The 19323-nt window shown below is 39.7% G+C and overlaps 1 long non-coding RNA gene across 1 annotated transcript; it reads left to right on the top strand.

Moving 5' to 3' along the window:
* Positions 1-14531: 14531 nt before the first annotated feature.
* On the top strand, positions 14532-18829 carry LOC115689774 (uncharacterized). Its single transcript, XR_004006747.2, has 3 exons — positions 14532-15407; positions 16396-16545; positions 18285-18829. It is a non-coding gene; the product is annotated as an uncharacterized LOC115689774 (long non-coding RNA).
* Positions 18830-19323: the final 494 nt, after the last annotated feature.

Raw genomic sequence — 19323 nt, 5'->3', positions numbered from 1 at the left:
TGTTGGCAGATGGAGATGTGGTGATATAAAGACCCGATAGCAGCGAATCTTGGAGTAGTGGTATTTTAGTTTGCGAATCCTTCACAACAAAGTGAAATGGATGAAACTCAAAGAAGCAGTTGTTATCACATGTAAATTGTGTACAAAAAGCAAATTACATGTAATGGTAGGGACATGAAGGATATTTGAGAAATGAAAAGATTTGTTAATAGGGGTTTTAAGAGTGAAAGAACTGACATTAACAATATTTAAGCCTGCCCTCCATTATTTACACGAAAAGATTCTTTATCGTTATGTGGTGCAGAGATCTACAGATGTCAGGCGTCACATGGGGAACAGCTGTAGTATCCGAAAATCAGTCTTGCTGCGATGGGGTAGGAAGAATTCCGGCCATATTAGCAGTAGGCTGAGGTGCACCGTTGTTAGATTGCAAACACCTGAAATAATATTTTGCAGCCATATGGTTGTATTTTTGACAAATTTGGCATCGGCCTTTCGTATTTTTAGATCGATTGCCTAGGTTTCCATGATTGTGCTTGTTACCTTGCCAACAGTATTGAGGGTTTGGGGCGTTAGATAGCTGGAAATTGGAAATTGGTTGTGGTTGAGTGGTAGGGGTGGATGATGGAGGGGTGTAAGTGGTAACATTTGCCTCTATAGGCATCGTGGCAAACTTCATTCGAAGCTCATGATTGAGGTGCAATCGATGGAGTTCAGGAAAGGTTGTCGGATCGAGTTTTGTAGCCAAGGCAGCAATAATGTTAGAAAAATCAGAACCAAGATTACGAAAGACAATGGCATTTAATTCTTCATTCCCTAGAGGGCGATTGGCAGCAGCTAATTGATCTGAAATGTACTTTACCTCACGGAGATAAGTTGAGACAGACTTGTCACCTCTAGATGTATTTTGGAGTTGTATATGAAACTGAAAAATGCTTGTATGTGATAGAGATCCAAAGGCAATTTGTAGAGTCCTCTAGACATCGGCAGCAGTAGCTAATCCAACCAGATAGGGTAGGACATCAGGTGAAAGAGAAGATATCATCCAACTAAGAACAAGTTGATTTTTATTAATCCATTCATCATATGCGGGGTTTGGTGCAGTAGTAGTGGAGCCCGTGGAGGTGAAGGTCGGAGTAGAACAAATAATGGTGTCGTCAAGTTATCCCATTAAGGATTGGCTGCGAAGTAATGGAAACAACTAGGTCTTTCCACAGTAGAAAGTTATCACCGGAAAGTTTGTGGCTAAGGTGGTGTTGCACAGTCGGAGTGGAGGTGGGAGATGACATCGTGAATAGGAGAGGTTAAAAAATAGAAGAGAAAGAAGAAATAATAGAGATGTTTCCAAGGATACTACTGGTCGTCTGATACCATGTAAGAATTAGACTCTAAATTTGAGTTTCAGTTTCGCTTTCCTTCAACTCTAGAATAACATTTGTATTTATAGAGTTCACCTACCAGCTGTTACCGTAATTACATGAGATAATAATAGACTAATTCAAAAAAATATTTTGAATTTTGAATTAGTCCATTACAATAATAACTACATGAGATTAGAATGGCCTAATTCAAAAAAATTTTGAATTTGAACGAGTCATTCATTGTTAGCCTTAACAAAATTCATCTGTCATGATTGGAGTTGGTGCCGATTCTGGAGCTGGGCTTGGTTGAAACGCTAAAAATTTGAGCGATCAAGAGATAGATTTGGCTTTGGAGGGTTTTAAAGCTTGTTGCTCGGCTCGCTTTGAGGATTGCCCCTGCAACGGTGATGGCGACGCCTTATTGACTTCGCCGGAGAAGTCAGCCCCTGCCGGCGGAAGTTAGGGAATGGACTCCACCCCTACGCGCTCTAATCTTAAGGGGTGTAGATTTGATCCAAATAACTTTCTTAATCTGTTTGGGAACTGCGCTGGTGACGGTGACCACGACAGTTTCTTGACTTTTCCGGTAAACTTGGCCATTGGCGGTGGAATCTCGGGAGAGGAGTCAATGCTCTATGATCTCGAGGGGTATGGATTTGATCCTGATGGATTTCTTAGTCTCTTCAAGAACTGCGGCGGGGACAGTGGTAGTGACAGTTTCTTGACTTTACCGAAGAACTCGACCATTGGCGGTGGATGCTTGAGAGAGGAGACGATGCTCTGCAACCTTGAGGAATGTGGATTTAACCCTAACGAATTTCTTTGCCTCAAAGAGGATTTCATCGGTAATGGTGACCGTGACAATTTCTTGACTTTGCCAGAGAATTCGGCAATCAGCAATGGAAGCTCGGGAGAGGAATCAATGCTCTGATATCTTGAGGGTTGGACATGATCCCGACCACTTTCTTACACTTGAAGATCCGGATGTTCCTCTATGATGTAAATGTGAATATATGTGGTTTTTCTTGTTAAATTGCGTTGTACATGTTGGGAAATATTGTAAATATTAAGGGTAGAATAGTAATCTAGTTTGTGAGTAGGGTTAAGCACATATATGCATTTTTGTAACCCTATAATCACCTTTTAGAATAATAAGAAAAACTATTATCTCTTTTCATGGTATCAGAGCCTCACACACAAAAATAATAAAAAAAAAACCTATTTAAACCCTAGTTGCCAGATTGCTGGAGACTACTGTTCCTTTACCGGCGAAGCCCCCCGCCATTGGATGGCGACACCCAAATGCTGGCGACTCCGTCGACGACCCAGATTTGGTTGTGCCTAGCCTTGGCTACCCACAAGCAGCCATTGCCGACCCCCGGTGACCCAAATTTGGTGATGTTTGAGTATTCTAGTGCTGACCAATTCTGAGGTTCGAATTTTCCGGCATTCCCCAACCTGATGGTTGCTATTGCTCAGCCTTAGTGACTAACATTGAACCTGAACACCCAAAAAAAATATTGTTTCTTCATCAATATTACTGTTGCTCGAATTTCATGGTTCTTACAAAGGATAAAGCTGTTGTTCCTCACTCTAAAAGTGATGTATTTCTGTTTTCCACTGATTTTTACTACTGACATGAGTATATATGTGCATAATATTGCATTGAATCGAAGGAAATAGTGAGAATAAGCTTGCTGGTGGTTTGGTGATTTATGTTGTTACTCACTGATAGAGAAATGAGTTTATGATGTGTCGGTGAACTGCTGTGATTAGTGGCGATTAGAGCCCTTTCTGTTTGGAAAAATTTAAGCATTTGATTGGATTACTAGCTAGAAGTGTTGGTCACTGTGAAGTTCATTTCTTGGGCTCAATCACACTATTTATTCACTAATGGCAACCAGTGGATCGACTTCAGGAACACCTTTTGGTCATTTTCAATTAACATCTGTTAGGTTGGAGGGAACCAATTATTCATTCTGGTCTAAAGCTGTTGAGGTCTATCTTACTGTCACCAGACAACTCAACTATTTCACGTCTACAGTACCATCTGATAAGAGTAAAGCTGCTGATTGGGTTGCAGGAGATGCAATGATTAGGAATCTATTGTGGAATAACATCGACCTTAAGGCCAATCCCCACTTTATTCAATGCGACTCTGCTAAGGCAATTCAGGATAAATGTGCATTACACTATTTGGGACAAAATGATATGATGCGAGTATGTGACACGTGGGAAAAGCTGTTTGATATTCAGTGTGGAGATCAATCTTTATATGATCATTATGCTTGGTTCACGACACTTTGCCAGAGATTGGATACTTATTTTCCTGTCTCAAATGATCCAAATGTTTTGGCCAAACGTCAAGAGGATTTGAGGGTAATATTATATCTTAAATCCTTGGGGAAGTATACATCTCTCCGTCAACATATTACATCTCAGGGTTCTCTTCCTATAGTGGATGAAGTCTTATCCCAGGTTCTCCATTCTATAATTCCTGAGAAAATTTCTTCCACGCCAATTGTGGAGATGAGTGCTATGCTTTCACATGGCCCTAGTGGACGTGGAGGTCGAGGTTGTGGTTATCGAGGTTGTAGACACGGTTTTAATCATAGTAGAGGTCGTGGAGGCTGTGATAGGGTAGTTGGTACTTGTGGTACCGTGAATTTTGGGAATAGTCGTGGCTCACGTTATTGCCATCATTATCAAAGAGTTGGGCATACAAAAGCTTATTGCTATACACTTTACCCAGAGCTCAGACCACCTCTTGCTACATATGCAAAGGTTGAGGATTCTCTTGTTCCTCCTTCAACAGTTCCACCAAGTTCGACAAATGCGCAGAATACAGGCGATTCAGTTACATTAACACGTGTTAAGTAAGATACATTAGTTTGCTCTTAACAAGTGATAGGATCTTCAGCTCCTACTGCAACTCTAGCACAAACCTCCACAGGTATTTCCTCTTGTTTGTTGTTTGCAGCGTCTGATTCCTACGTTATAGACTCTAGAGCTACCGATCATATGACTGGTAACTCTAACCTACTATCTTCATTTTCTACATCTCCTTTATCATCAAACTCAGTTACATTAGCATATGGCTCACAATCTCAAGTTACCAGTACTGGAATAGCACATTTAAGTCCCTCCCTCTCTTTGTCATCTGTCCTTCACCTATCAAATTCTGCTTATAATTTGATTTCTGTTAGCTCGTTAACTAAAGAAATGAATTGTTCTATAACCTTTTCACTTTCTCGTTGTGTCTTTCAAGATCTAAGGAATGGACAGATGATTGGTGGGGAACATGAATCATGTATTATCTTGATAAGAAAGTGTTAGCTACTACAGCTATAAAGTGTACATCCACTAATGTATATCGGATACATTGTCGTGCTGGTCATCCACCACCGAATATAATTTGGCGTCTATTTCCTAAGTTTGAGTCTTTGAGTTTCTTTTAATGTGAAGCTTGTGAGTTTGGCAAACATCATAGAGTCTCTTTTCCTTCCCGCATTCAGAGTCGTATGTGTAGTCCATTTGAGCTGGTTCACTCAAATGTATGGGGTCTGTGTCGCGTGTATGATGTTTCTAGATTCAGATATTTTGTTACATTCGTGGATGATTTTTCCCGAATGACTTGGTTATTCTTAGTAAAAGACCGTATAGAGATTTTTCATTGCTTTCAATTGTTCTATTTTGAAGTATTGAATCAATAAAATATCTTTGTCAAATGTTTACGATTAGAAAATGCTAGAGAATGTCTTGCTGCAACTTCTGGTTTCCAGCCATTTCTTGAGTCTCATGGTATTATTCATCAGACTTCTTGCTCATATACTCCACAGCAAAATGGCACAGCCGAACGTAAAAATCGGCATCTTCTTGATGTTGCCTGTTGCCTCATGTATCATATGTATCTCCCTAAAATTTATCGGGGATATGATGTTCTTACAGCGTGTTATTTAATTAATAGGCTTCCAACTTCTGTTCTTCAGGGGGAGACACCATTCTCTATTTTACATTCAAATCGTTCTCTTTTTTCCTTATCTCTTTGAGTTTTTGGCTGTCTGTTTTGTATATTGTCTTACTCTTGGTCTTGATAAACTAGATCTTCATACTGAAAAAAGTAATTTTTGTGGGATACTCTCGGACTCATAAGGGTTACAAATGTTATAGTCCTACTCGCCGTCGTATGTTCGTGTCCACAGATGTTACATTCTTTGAAGATCAGTCATAGTTTTCTTCTCCTGTGGTTTCAACATCTAGTGATGGTGATGGTGATGGTTGTGTCATACCGACGCTTCCACTGTCTTCCATTTCTCCAGCTAAGTCCTTAGAATTTCAGTTTGTTGAACACACTTCTCATCGAAGAAGTACAGTTCCAACTGTGACAGTGCCATCTTCATCAGAACCTAATTCATCAGTTCCCCTATCAGTTGCAGTACCAACCTCTGATCCTGATCCGCCTATTGCTTCTCGAAAAGATACATGTTCTTGTGTTGGTCGTCATGTTGATCGATATACTCCTTATTTTGGTCTTTCTGATTGTGTCAGTACACATCATCTTATTTCTAATTTTCTGTCCTATGATCGTTTATCTCCCACATTCTCTGCATTTGTTTTGTCGTTGTCTTCTGTTTTTGTGCCTAGCAGTGTTGTTGAAGTTCTTGCTTATCCGGATTGGCGTCGTGCCATGGAGGATGAAATGCAAGCACTTACTGAAAACCGAACTTGGCAGCTTACTTCCTTACCTATTGATAAGAAACCTATTGTTTGCGTTGGGTTTTTACGGTGAAGATTCACCCGAATGGCACCCTTGATCGTTTGAAGGCATGGTTAGTTGCAAATGGGTATACTCAAACTTATCATGTCTACTATGATGACACATTCTCTCCGATGGCCAAAATTCCATCTGTTCGTGTCTTTATTTCACTCACTGCACGATTTGGCTGGCTCCTTCATCAGTTGGATGTGAAAAATGCCTTTTTACATGGTGATCTTGTTGAGGAGATCTACATGGGACAACCATCTGGGTTTGTTGCTCAGGGGAAGAATACGGTATGTCATTTACACAAGGTTTTATATGGACTTAAACAATCTCCTTATGCTTGGTTTGGTAGATTTAGTGATGCGGTCATCAAATTTGGATTAAAACGGTGTTAGATAGATCATTTAGTTTTTAGCTCTGTCTTTTTCAGCTGGTTGTGTCCTTCAAGTTGTATATGTAGATGATATCATCATTATTGGCAGTGATTCTGGTGGTATTTAGAAACTTAAGCACTTTCTGCATATAGAATTCAATATTAAAGATTTGGGAAGTCTTTGATATTTTCTTGGTGTTGAAGTATCCCATTCACATGCTCGTATCAATTTATCGCAACAGAAGTATGTACTTCATATTCTTGATGAAATTGGATTGCTCGGAGTAAAGCCAGTCAATATCCCTATGGATCCCAATGTAAAACTTGACGAAGAACATGGAGAATTATTACATGATTCAGCAAAGTATCGGAGATTAGTTGGTAAGTTAAACTATCTTACCATCATAAGAGTTGATATATCATTTGCTGTTAGTGTAGTAAGCTAGTTCCTAAGTTCTCCGCGTACTACTCATTGGGATGTTGTGCTTCGAATTATCAAATATTTGAAGGGAGCACCAGGTCCAGGACTACAATTTAAGAATTGTGGTCATCTAAACACTGCAGGCTTCTCTGATGCTGACTGGGTGGGATGTCCTAGGGATAGGAGATCTACTTCAGGCTATTGTGTGTTTCTTGGAGGTAATTTAGTTGCGTGGAAAAACAAGAAATAGCATGTAGTTTCCCGATCAAGTACTGAAGTTGAATATCGAGCTATGGCACATGTGACAAGTGAATTACTGTGGTTGAGGATGTTACTATCAGAGATTGGAATGTCACCGTCAAATCCATCAGAGTTGTATTGTGATAATCAATCCGCTATTTATATTGCATCTAATCTTGTCTTCCATAAGCGAACTAAGCACATTGAATTTGATTGTCACTTTGTGCATGAAAAAGTTGGAACGTCACCGTTAAATTCATCAGAGTTGTATTGTGATAATCAATCCGCTATTTATATTGCATCTAATCCTGTCTTCCATAAGCGAACTAAGCACATTGAATTTGATTGTCACTTTGTGCATGAAAAAGTTCAAATTGGCGAGATTATTCTTCAACGGACAAAGACGGAAGATCAACTTGCGGACATTTTTACTAAATCTCTACGGGGGAATAGAGTAAGCTTCTTATGTAACAAGTTGGGATTATTTAATATCTACATCCCAACTTGAAGGGGAGTGTTGGGAAATATTGTGAATATCAAGGGTAGAATAGTAATCTAGTTTGTGAGTAGGCTTAAGCACATATATACATATTTGTAACCCTATAATCTCCTTTTAGAATAATAAGAAAAACTATTATCTCTTTTCAGTACTGAATACAATCTATTTTTCTAGTTCACTTGTTTAATAACATTGGCTATCTCTATTTCTTTCTTTTTCACTTCCTTGATCAATGGAATTCAATCAATTTTTCTAACTATTGAGGGTTGAGTTTAAAAGCTACATAAAGACATGATCTCGATCAAGCCAAAACTTGATATATTGTCATACCAACAAGATGACCGGATACATGGTGCATTATGAATTATACACATTGAATATACTTACTGAAGATCAAATGTCAACACAAAAAGTTTGTATGGAAGCGAAGCAATTTGAGCAGTAATTCGTGGAAGTATGACCACGATTCTCCAACGATGTTGCCAACACTATAACTGGATCGTGCGTTGGTGCGGCTTCAGAAGCATATGAGATTCCCTTAATTTCATTTTCCCCTGTAATGGATCTGGTTGTGGGTTTTTAGACTCATTATTTGCATATCTAAAAGGAAATTCTGCAATTTCGACTAACTATGATAAGATTTGAATGGTGTAGTAGGAGGAAAGGAAAGAAAATGAAGACTTGGTTCTGGTCAAAGTAGACAGAAAATCGCGAGTCCAGAGGAGGAAGTGATTTTTTTTTTTTGGTCAATGGAGGAAGTGATTTGAACAACAACGAATCTGGCGGAGTTGTTGGTCGATCTGGAGGAGTCCAAGTGTAAACATACAGCATTAGGGGTGAGCATGGTCTGGGTGGGCGGTTTTCAACATGGAACTGGGAACCGCCCACTAAGAACTAGTTTTGAAAAATTGGAACTAGGAACTACCCGTTGGTTCCATAGATCCACTCGGGAACCGGACCACCGGTCCGGTCCGGTTCCTAGGTGGGTCCATGGAACCTGTCCTACCAAGCTTTATGCAAATGGTCATGATCGAGAGTGAGAGAAGGAAGCAATGAATGGCCAGAGGCGCGACCTTGAGTTGATGGGAGTTGAGAGTCGAGCTTTAGATTAGGGATTTTATGATCTCCATTTTTCTTAAAATGTTTTCTTTTCCTTTTGTTGAAATTTTTCTTAAAAATTATATATATGTATATATCTTACTAGTCCGGTCGGGGTGGCCGAGTGGGCAGCTCCAAGCCTAGAACCGGGAACCGGAATGGTACTCACATGTTCTAGTAAATTAGAACTAGAACCGGACCGGTCCCCACGGGAACCGCCAGTTCTGGGCCGGTCCGGTCCGATTCAATTCCGGATGATTCGAGTGGTTCCTGGTTCCTTTGCACACCCCTATGCAGCATAGACAAAAGGAAATGCAGGTAAGCTATGTATAGCTCTTTTGCAATTCTCGATTGCCTCCTACTTCAGAAGTTCCTAATTGCGACGACAAATCAATTCGATGCTGAGGCTGGATTTATTTACAAGTACTTATGCCAACGTAATAAGTGTTACAACAATGAGTTGGATAACAATCACCTCCTAACACCCTTCAGAATCGTCTTCGAATCTCAGTAGTATAATGTTGTATCCAATTTCATAATATACATGTTAATATAACCATGGCTCCGATGAATCTTTATGGCGACTCCTCTGTTTATGTTGTATGTACGGTGTAGACACTACAAAAGTATATTGCCATACTCTTTTATGTAATTACTCATTGGTATATGCAATGTGCAAGGTGAACGTCCAAATTTTGTGGGTAAATTACTGTGACAGTACTCTTAATGTTGGCTGAATCCCCTGTATATTACTTGGACTGCCCCTGTCCGAGGTCGTTGAACCAAAAAATAAGTAAAAAATCATGACTTGTTTAGCCTACATTTTTAATTTGCATATTGTAATTCAATGCAATTAAGGGTGTGTTTGTTTTGCAGAAAATGAATCATTTTTGGAAAATGTTTTCCAAGAAAATGACTTCTTGGAAAATGGCTTTATTTTCCAGTGTTTGACTGAAACCTGAAAATCAATTAAAAAATGTTTTCCGTTGTTTGGTGTGGAGAATCTAATTTTATTTTCCAGAGGAAAATTACTAAAAAAACTCAAATTTTTAAATTTTTTTAATGTTTTCATTACTTCTATTTTTGTTTTTTTGTTTTTCTTTTGTCCTTCTTCCTCTCCATTGCTCCTTTACTTCCTCGTCACTAACCCCATCTCCTTTCTTCTGACGGCGATGGCCATTAACAAGTCGTGAGCTCGCCGACCTCAGGCGAGCCACGAGCTCGAGCTTGCCAAGGCGAGGTGGGCGAGGTTGGCGAGGCTCTAGCTCGCCAGGATCTAGCGAGCTCGGCCTCGCCTGAGGTCTGCCGTCTCTGGATTCTAGTGAGCTCGATCTAGCCTGAGGCCAGCTGTTACTGGCTCGCGCTTGTGGCTTGTCATAGGCCGTCGTAAAGGCCAGTGACCGGCAGAGGAGGAAGAAGGAAATTTTCAAAGAAAGAAAAGAAAACAAAAAAGAAAAAAGAAAAACGAAAGAAAAGAAAAGAATAAAATATTAACAAATTCAAGATGAGCAATTTCGAAAAGTATTTTCGCCTTCTTAGATTAGGGAATTCACTTTCCTAATTTTGTACATGAATAATTTTCGCCTTCTTAGATTGGCAAGTGTTTTCGTTTGACTTATCATTTTCGACGAATTAAATGGGTGAAAGTTCGGAAAACACTTTCCCTCAAACAAATGCACCCTTAATTTCCGTAAAGGAACGCATAGTGATTTGTGCTTTTCCAAACTAGATGAAACCCAATCCTGTTGAAGTTGGAATATTGTCATCTATACGTGCATTTGTTGTGGCCATTGATTTGCATAATTTACTTTTATGATGCTTTCTGATAAGTTTTGTGTTCACTTACCACAGTATCTGTTTGCTTTTCGGATTCGATTTTAGAGAGGAAGAAGAATTGGTACGAGAGGTTCAAGGAATGCAATGGGAAGAGGGTCTCAAGGCTATTGATCCTTAGGCTTATTTAGCTGCGAATGGTACCTCATGAACGTCCATTAGATATGATCATGATTGAGATCCTGAAACACTTGGTCGTGACCTACAAAACTTCGGAGTTTGCACCAACTAGGGGTTCGGCTAATGAATTATTAAATCTAGACCTAACTCGAGCTCTCCTAAGCCTATACAAATTAGCGACTTATGGTTCAAATTCTTAACATGTAAATGATTTCGAATAGGAGTCGCTACTAATCAGTTTATGGTGGGTTGATTAGAAACTCAAATAAAGTATAAGGAGATATAATTTATTCTTACGAACCAGAGATTATGAGTACATGGACTTAATTATGCTAGATTACTCTAATTTCCTTTCGGTACATTTTCATAAAAAATGAAAATGTTTGAGTAAGCGGCTTGGGTTAATTTTATTACTTCCTAACAAATGAGATGATCATGCGAGTGCGCAAACCACCAAATTAACACCCAATATCAAAGCATTAAATAAATTGCAAGATAGGGAGAGTTACTTACCTTGAAGCAACGTAAGCATATGCAATGCTAGTTAGAAAATCACATCATCAACCCTAATAATATGATTTCTAATTAACAAGTAATTTCACTCAATATATTTTTGGGTTTTCTCTTATTTATATGAAAACTAACTTATATGCAATGACGTGCAAAGTATAACATGCGATTATATAAACTTAACATGCAAACTATATAACACGCGATTAAATGGCCTAATTCTAATGACGGACATATGATGTATTTTTCATTAAAATTTGTAATTAAAAATGCTTATTATTTAAACATGCAGTTTTAAACTAGGGAAAGCTAATTAGCCTATTCTAGAGCAATGTTTTTGGTAATTTTTAAATAAAATTCGGAATAAAAAATTACATGAAATAAATTATCAAGATTAGGATAATATCTAAATTAAACTAGTAAATAAATTACTCTAAAGCCTAATTTAAATTTGAAATTATCTTATCCTTCTAACAAATTTAAATTATCTCATTCTATTCAAAGCAACTTATCTAGATATGCTCTAAACACGTAACATTTTCCTATTAGAAATCAATTCAAATTCTAACTAATCTTTTTTTGGATTTTCTTTTAAAGAAACAAAATCAAACGAGAGATAAACACCACCATCGATGAATCCTCGCAATTCGCAAGATTTGCTTTATCTTCTTTAAATTTGGAAACGATAAAATCAATTATCGTATCCAAATAGTCATGGATAAGATAAAAGATTCTCCGTGCTACCGAGTATCATATTTCATAGTTAGAGATCATATCGTCGTCTAAATACGTTGTTAATTTCCTAACTTTGGGTAATTTTAAAATCTTGCGAATATGTATAAATTCACCCCAATATATCAAAGGATCACAAAAGATAAAATATTATCCACATTAGGCTTTTAAATATTTAAAACGACATTGGATAATATTCTTACCTTAATTTGCAGATAACTTCCAAATTCGAACTCGACTCCAGATCGGGATTGCGGATGACGGGATGACGAACGGTGGTGGACCGGCGGTGGTGCTCTCGGTGGGGAGGTGATGGCCAGCGGTGATGGTGGCTCGGCCGTGAGGAGAGCAACTCGGTGGGGATGCTCACGATTGTGGCTGAACCAGTATTGAGGACATCGAGCTTGCTAAATACTCGCAGCAGCTACACAAATCTGGGCGTGAAAGTCACGCTGGTAGCGATAACTTAGCTTGTGAAGACTTTGGGACTGATGCTCTTCCTCCATTTTCATTTCGTGTCTTGCTGATGTCTTCAAAATGGGCCCATGTATTGTCGGCTTCTCCCCTGCAAATTTTCTTCATGGGTAGTGGGGATGATCAAGAGGAAGACCGCTCTCCCAAATCACCATCTTCACGACCCACGTCAGCAGAGATCCACGCCTTCAGACCTTCACCATCATGACCCCAGGAAACACTTCAGAACCATGCCTCTCTTGTAAATCACTAGCGGCAACGCAGGAAAACACCCAGGAAACCTGCACAGAGAAAATCAGGCGTAGGGAACTACCGAGCTGCTGTTCGGAAACCTGCAAGCACGGTTCTGTGCTGGCTTGAGGCGCGGAGCGAGATACTTTGCCGAGAATCACCGGCGCAGGTAGTGCAAGACCAATTAAACGACACGACGCCGGTGGCTGTGGGGAGCGATGCTGGTGCAGGTGGTGTTTCGATCGCAGGCTTGTGGATAGTCGCGGAGATATGGCTGCAACCACGGGACTTGAGTAACCTGCGTGAAAAATAATAAAAAAAAAAGAACCAAACCTTTCTCTCTCTTCTTGTATCTACTTTGTCTCTCTCGGCTTGGACCTCTCCAGACAAAGACGACCACCCCACAATCTCTTTCATTCTTTGTGCTTTGGAGAACCCTCAATGAATGTCCCGTCTCTCAATTCTGTATTGTGGCCGTGAATCTCTCTTTGTTTTTGTCACCTTCCGCCGTGTACTATGAAGCCCCCTCCACTCACGATTTTTTTTTCTCTTTTTCACGTCTTCCGTTCTCTTCTGACCGTGTATTCAATGTCTGGCCTCCTTCCTAATTGTGAAGAGTTAAGGTCTATTTATAGTGCAAACCCTAAATCTAAACTTAATTACACGGGCTTAACTTAGGCCTTATTAAACTATAGGCTCTAATAACTTAAGGCATGACTCTAATTAAACTCTAAGGCTGCGTTTGGTCGACCGGATAAAAGCCAGGATACGATATGTTTTATCCTATCATGTGTTTGGTGGTGGTCCAGGATAGGATAAGGTCGAATATAGACCGGATATAACCCGGATAAAAAAATCCGGGGGAGGAGGGTGGGATAGACCCAGATAGGATTTCTAATGCCTATTTTTCCAGAAACCCTACGCTCCACTTGCCGTCATCTTCATCCCCACACCTTGTGCGTTTTCACCAAAAAAATTTCTCGGCTTTTTTTTCCTTCACTGACTCCTCCGGACCCGTGAATAGCAAAAAAATATATATATATCCTATCCAACTTTAAATCCGTAGTCCACCAAACAGTGGACAAGATATGAAGAAATCTCAGGATTTCTTATCATATCCTATCCAGTCCTATCCTGTTTAAAAATCCGGACGACCAAACGTAGCCTAACGGGCTAAACTTAAGCTCAACAAGGCCCTCCTCTCTCTTTGAATTTTGGGCAATGCAATGGGTAGGGCCGAATTTCACTACTCCATGGACTCAATCCAATTCATTAAGTTCAAGACCATTCACCTAAATTTATCCACTGTCGGTCCAATAAATATGTAAACTATATGGGCCTAATTAACTAGTAATGCAAATTTTCCTAATATCTATATACAATGCAATTTAATTTTAATATTAATGTTTAAGGATTAATGATTAGTCCCTAATTTTTCATGCAATTAATTATAAATAATTAGTCAAAATTTAGGTGTCAATGTACTTAATATTCAATATAGCCCAAGTAAACAGTTAAATGAATGGAAGTATACTCAATAACATTGCAGATGCTTCGCTTGATAGCAGAAGTTGAAATGTCGCTTCGTCCTTCCTAAGCTGCGTTGGTGGATAATCCCACTAATCCTGACATAAGATCTGAATCCATGATGCAGCTTATTGAAATAGACAAGAAAGTAGATGCCAATCCCTAGAACTGCACCGATGTTGAAGTCCTTCTCTTTTGTGGTCAGTAGATGCTATGCAGGACCGATTAGACGCTACCGTACTAGGAATTGGCTAGTACCTGGTGTGGCGATCTTACTGCTTAGGGTGCTTGTTCAATGTTCTGTGGATTTATGGTCGAAACTGTTGCTTCTTTAGTGCTTCAACGACACTACCTCAGATGCAGTCATTTTATTTCACTGCAAAAAGGAATAAACGAAAAGGGTAAGTGTGACTGGTGAATATGATTAGGTGGGCAAGATTTTGCGAGATAAGATTAGCTGATCATGGAGTTGAATTGAGTCCCCACCATTTAATCTTGCCACGAGCTTCTCGATTTGACTGAGTTCAAGAATCTCCACTTCCAAGCAGGTGTTTCCAAATTGATCAGAGGCTCAACAACAGACAAACTATCACCTTCGAGATAGACAGACACTCTGCTTGCTAGTTGCTAAAAAGTATTCATCAGATTTTGCTGAAACTCGAGCAGTTCCAGGATTGTCGAGCTTGAATCTCTGGCCTAAATGTAGATCAGATCGAGCATCGAATGTCATTGCCGAGCGGAAGTACTCCTAGAAGAGCTTATGCATGTCGGGACAAGCTTTGCCATATGGGTTCTTCTCTTAGAAGGTTTGATTCCTAGTCATCCACAGCATGACGTGTAGCAGAATCACCCTGGACGAAGTTCTTGTGCTCATGCTAGACTCTGCAATAAGCATCAGCCCTCGTTCATGCAACGAAAAAAGAAGAGAAAAGATTGCAGATAGACGCCACGAGCTGCACTGTAAGTGGTCAAAGGCCCAAGTTCTTGGACCCAACAGCTAAATAAGCTTTCTTTAAAGGAAATGGTCGGGCTATGTTGGCCCGGCACAAACTTTCATTTTCCTCTCCGCCTTTTCTTTTGTTTTCCATCTTTCAGCAACTGCCGCGAACGCTTGAGCAAGCTTCGTTATGGGGGTGAAGTTTCGGGATTGGTACGTGAAGATCGCGTTCTTCTCAGCTCTCGTCGGAGGTTCCAAGGAGTTGTTCATGATCAAGACCGGCTTCTGTGTGAGGACCCTCCATTTCGTTTTGTTCCTTCTTTGCCTGTTCCTGCAAATTTTGTTTCAACTTTTTCCGCTTCTTTGTTGGGTAGCTCGTAGCCAAAAAATGGCGCGACATGACTCCAAAATCGATAGTTTTAGGCACCATTAAGCATTATTCATCTTCATTATTGTGTTTAGTTGAATGGGAGCAGATTTTACGGTGATGGGTCGTGCTCAAATTTGTCTCTCTTCGGATGAGAAAAGCATCATGTAGTCAGTTGCTTTGTGGTTTAAGTTGGGGATAGGATGGAAATTCATGATTTCAGCAGTATGTCTCTGTCGCTAGCTTGTGAAAGGGAGGGCTTTAATTTGGACTGTCTATTATGGCAAGAATTGAACGTTCTCGCTGTTCTAAATGAGAAGCATAATGCGAAAAAATGTTGTCTCGGATGATGAGTGGCAATGCCAATGAATGCGAAGCGTTCCGCTGTCTGTGGAGAACAGATAGTTTATGCAACTAGTATCTGTTCGTTGATGACTTCTGTGGGAGAAATTTCTGAAAAATAGTTTTGGAGATAGTGGGCTTAAAACTGAACTTACAACAGTTATGCCCATCTCAAGAGAACATTGAGCGGACTGTTCTTCAGCTATTTCGATAGGAATATGAAAGAGGTTAAATTTGCGAAGGAATGCAATTGAATGCAGTGATTTGTAGGCCTGTATATTTGCAATTCATTTGTGATCTTGTGGAAGACAGACGAGCTTTCCTCACTTGCATCTTTCTGAATGGACTTTGGTATGGACAAAAGATTGGGAGAATGTTGTTTGCTTTCCTTGCCTTCATAACTACCTATACTCTCATAAGCATCTTCGTGACGAAGATTATCAGGTTCTTTCCCATGCCATTGGTTGCTTATTTTGCTACAAAAGGGTCTGTCTTTCAAGGGATCAACCAAGTTCCATCATTGAAAGTATTACATTTTAAGAAAGATTATGGTGCTTGTATGTTGCAGATGATAAAGCTGACTGTATTGGAGTCGGAGAAGCGGGCTTGGGAGAATTCGCCGGAAGCTCAGGCTGTAAGAGAAGCTCACAATCCTTGGAGAAATCATGATACAGAAGCAAAAAAGAATTCATAGTGCCGCCATTGTCAGTTATTGCTGGTATGATTTTTTCTTGAATGCTCTCATTGCCCAACAATTGAACTTTCTGTAAACCATGCTCTTGATGAAGAAGTCTGATAAAAGAGAGTGGTGCTGCTATGACAAAATTGCTTGAGATTTGAAGTCATGAATCTAGAGAAAAAAGAACAAATAGAATGAACATTCCTGTGCAAAGCAACAACTGTAGGAAAACGATAATAGCAATTGTGGTGAGGGTTAAAGAAGGAATTGGTTCAGGTTTGTCTTACAAAGAGTGAAAGAGATAACCACTTTCATTGAGGGAAACAGATGGTACAGAGGGCTTAATTTTTCTTTTATCTCTACATAAACTACAGAATTCTCAAGCATAAACTCGTGAAAATGTGATTATAACACTACAGTTCACACCCAGTAATAACGAATCAACAACTTTCAGTATGCATTTTTTTTTTTTCATGGCAGAAAGACTTACCAGTAGTTGCTCAAGGAAGAAGAAGTAGCATGTTGTGCTTATTAAAACAAGCACCACAAAATCCTGTCAGGCACTGCATAAATTGGGTAATTACTTTTAGTCTTGAGTGCTTGACTAAGTTGTGCAAAGTTAAGGCATGATCTACTAAGAAAGCTCAGAGTTGCACCAGCTAGATGAGATGATGGATGCCAGTTAGACAGAAAAGACAACAAGTTTTAAGAAGTGTAATTGAATTTTTAATCCAATCTCACTGTTGTAAATGCAAGCTCTGTTGATTTTGTTCTTGTCCATTAGCAAGCTGAGCTGAGGTTGCTGCTCAAAGCAAGGTCACGGGTAAATTTCAAACTTCTTGGCTGCAAACGTCACAGTTCTTGTTTCCTTCAATCCTAAACCATTTAATTGCACAATCTTCATATAAAAATCTAAGGGCACCTTTGCAGCTGCACTCCGTCTTCAATTTATATCCTTTCTGACACAGTTCAAGACAAATCCTGCACACTGCTTCCTCTTCAGGAATCTCTTCATCATCATCTTCCTCATGAGTAGGAGCAATTTGATCTAATTTACCAAGAAATAATGTTATATAGAGCCAAATCTGTCCATAAATGACAGATATAAAATACTTTTGGTTAATTTTTGTGAGTGCTCATACTTTTAAGTTCGCCATGAACCGGTGAGGTGAAGACTATATTTCTAAACCACTTAACGAAATTTTAAATATCATTAGTCAATTTACTTATGTACATTTGGCTCGACTATAAATCTAATAACACAGAATAAATACGCTGCTATTTAACATCAGAAGAATCTGTTACAGGATGTTGCTTGTGGGCAGCAAAAGAAACAGATCTCATCTATCAAATACATATTTCGTTCCAGAACAGACAGTGACCTAGATACGGTGGTATGAAGTGAACTTTTCTGCAAAAAGCATAATCAACCACTTTGGCATCCATTCTAATAGCTAGAACTTAACAAAAATGACCCAATAACTCAGCACTGTCAATTCTCGTCAAAACAAGGAAGAAAATGCCACTTAGCATCAATAATCCAATTCTCGTGACGATCCATAGAAGACAAACTCCAATCATAGAAGTACTCAAGGACTCTAAAAAACGATGTTCCAAGACATCAGTTGCCGAAAAGCAGCAGAACTAGAGACTACTACCATATAAAAAACTTAATGAAGGAAAAGGAAGCGGGAGGGACTCACTTGTGATTAATGCCTTTCACCGGGCATCCTTGCTGAAGCAGGTGTTGTGACAGCAGGGGACATGTTTGGATGTAGGCGTAACGGGAAGAGAGGTACATCTGTTCCAACGCAACACGGACATGGAAATTGGACACTGAAGGACTTACAGGAGGCGCGCCTTAGGGTCCGAGCTCAGGAGGCAGCTTTTCTTTGCCTCAGGTGTGAGAACCTTCTTCTTGAAACTCGAAGCTTGCAGGAATTCCTCCTGAAGAAAGATCTACCTTTGCTGGAACCATGCGACTGGAGAAAACCCTTTACTGCTAGAGCTGCTACCAAAATGCTTACGAGGAATCTGAAGGGAAAAGATTAATGCGCCTTCCACCAGGTCCAGGACCTAAAGCCTCCTCTGAGCTACTCGTGGTTTTATCAATGATCGTCAAGCTGTATGTCACAGAAATGCCATGATTTTGCTTAAGCCTTTCATTTTAACAGTGAATTTGTGTCCATGCTCTCTATAGATGTACGCTAGAGGCCAAACCATGTAAATGTAGGCATTGAGTTTCCCTCATTTCTTTAGATATACACCAGAAGCACACCGCGAGCGCCAAGTCACGTTCGTCTCGAATCTAATCGCACTCGGGTTTCTCTACTCTTTCCTTTTTGATAGTCTCCCTACTTTTCTCACTCAAGCTTAATCGAGATCTTAAACCATAGCTTAAGCAAATTTTCGGAGCGGCAAGAGCCATGGAAGTGGAAGACAAGGGCACAACATCGAGCTCAAAGAATTTAAGTCGAGAACACGAGATAGAGAGAGAAGAGTTTTATGGTTATATCGAGTGTTCGGGCTTGTGTAGTCTCGACAATGCAAAAGGCCTACTGATTATATCATCTTGTTAACAAATAATATCTGCACCCATTAAAACACAATAATGTAGTCTTGTCGAAATTGCCGAGACTCGTAATGATCAAATGTGGGCGAGAGTCAAAGTATGGGTTGTCGCATTAAAAGTGCCCCCTCATCGTTGTGTATCAACACCACTATATAAGCATGGGTGTTTTACCCGCAACCGAAGCTAATTCTTGTTAAAAGTGCCACGTGTAAACGTTCCTCGGACTTGGTAATCCGACGCGGAAG

This window comes from Syzygium oleosum, unplaced genomic scaffold (assembly GCF_021117445.2).
Source record: "Syzygium oleosum isolate NSW1041296 unplaced genomic scaffold, Sole_v2.1 Sole_v2.02, whole genome shotgun sequence".
In the NCBI taxonomy this organism is placed as follows: domain Eukaryota; kingdom Viridiplantae; phylum Streptophyta; class Magnoliopsida; order Myrtales; family Myrtaceae; genus Syzygium; species Syzygium oleosum.
Note: the sequence above shows the minus strand (reverse complement) of the source record. Positions and strands in the feature narration are given on the sequence as shown.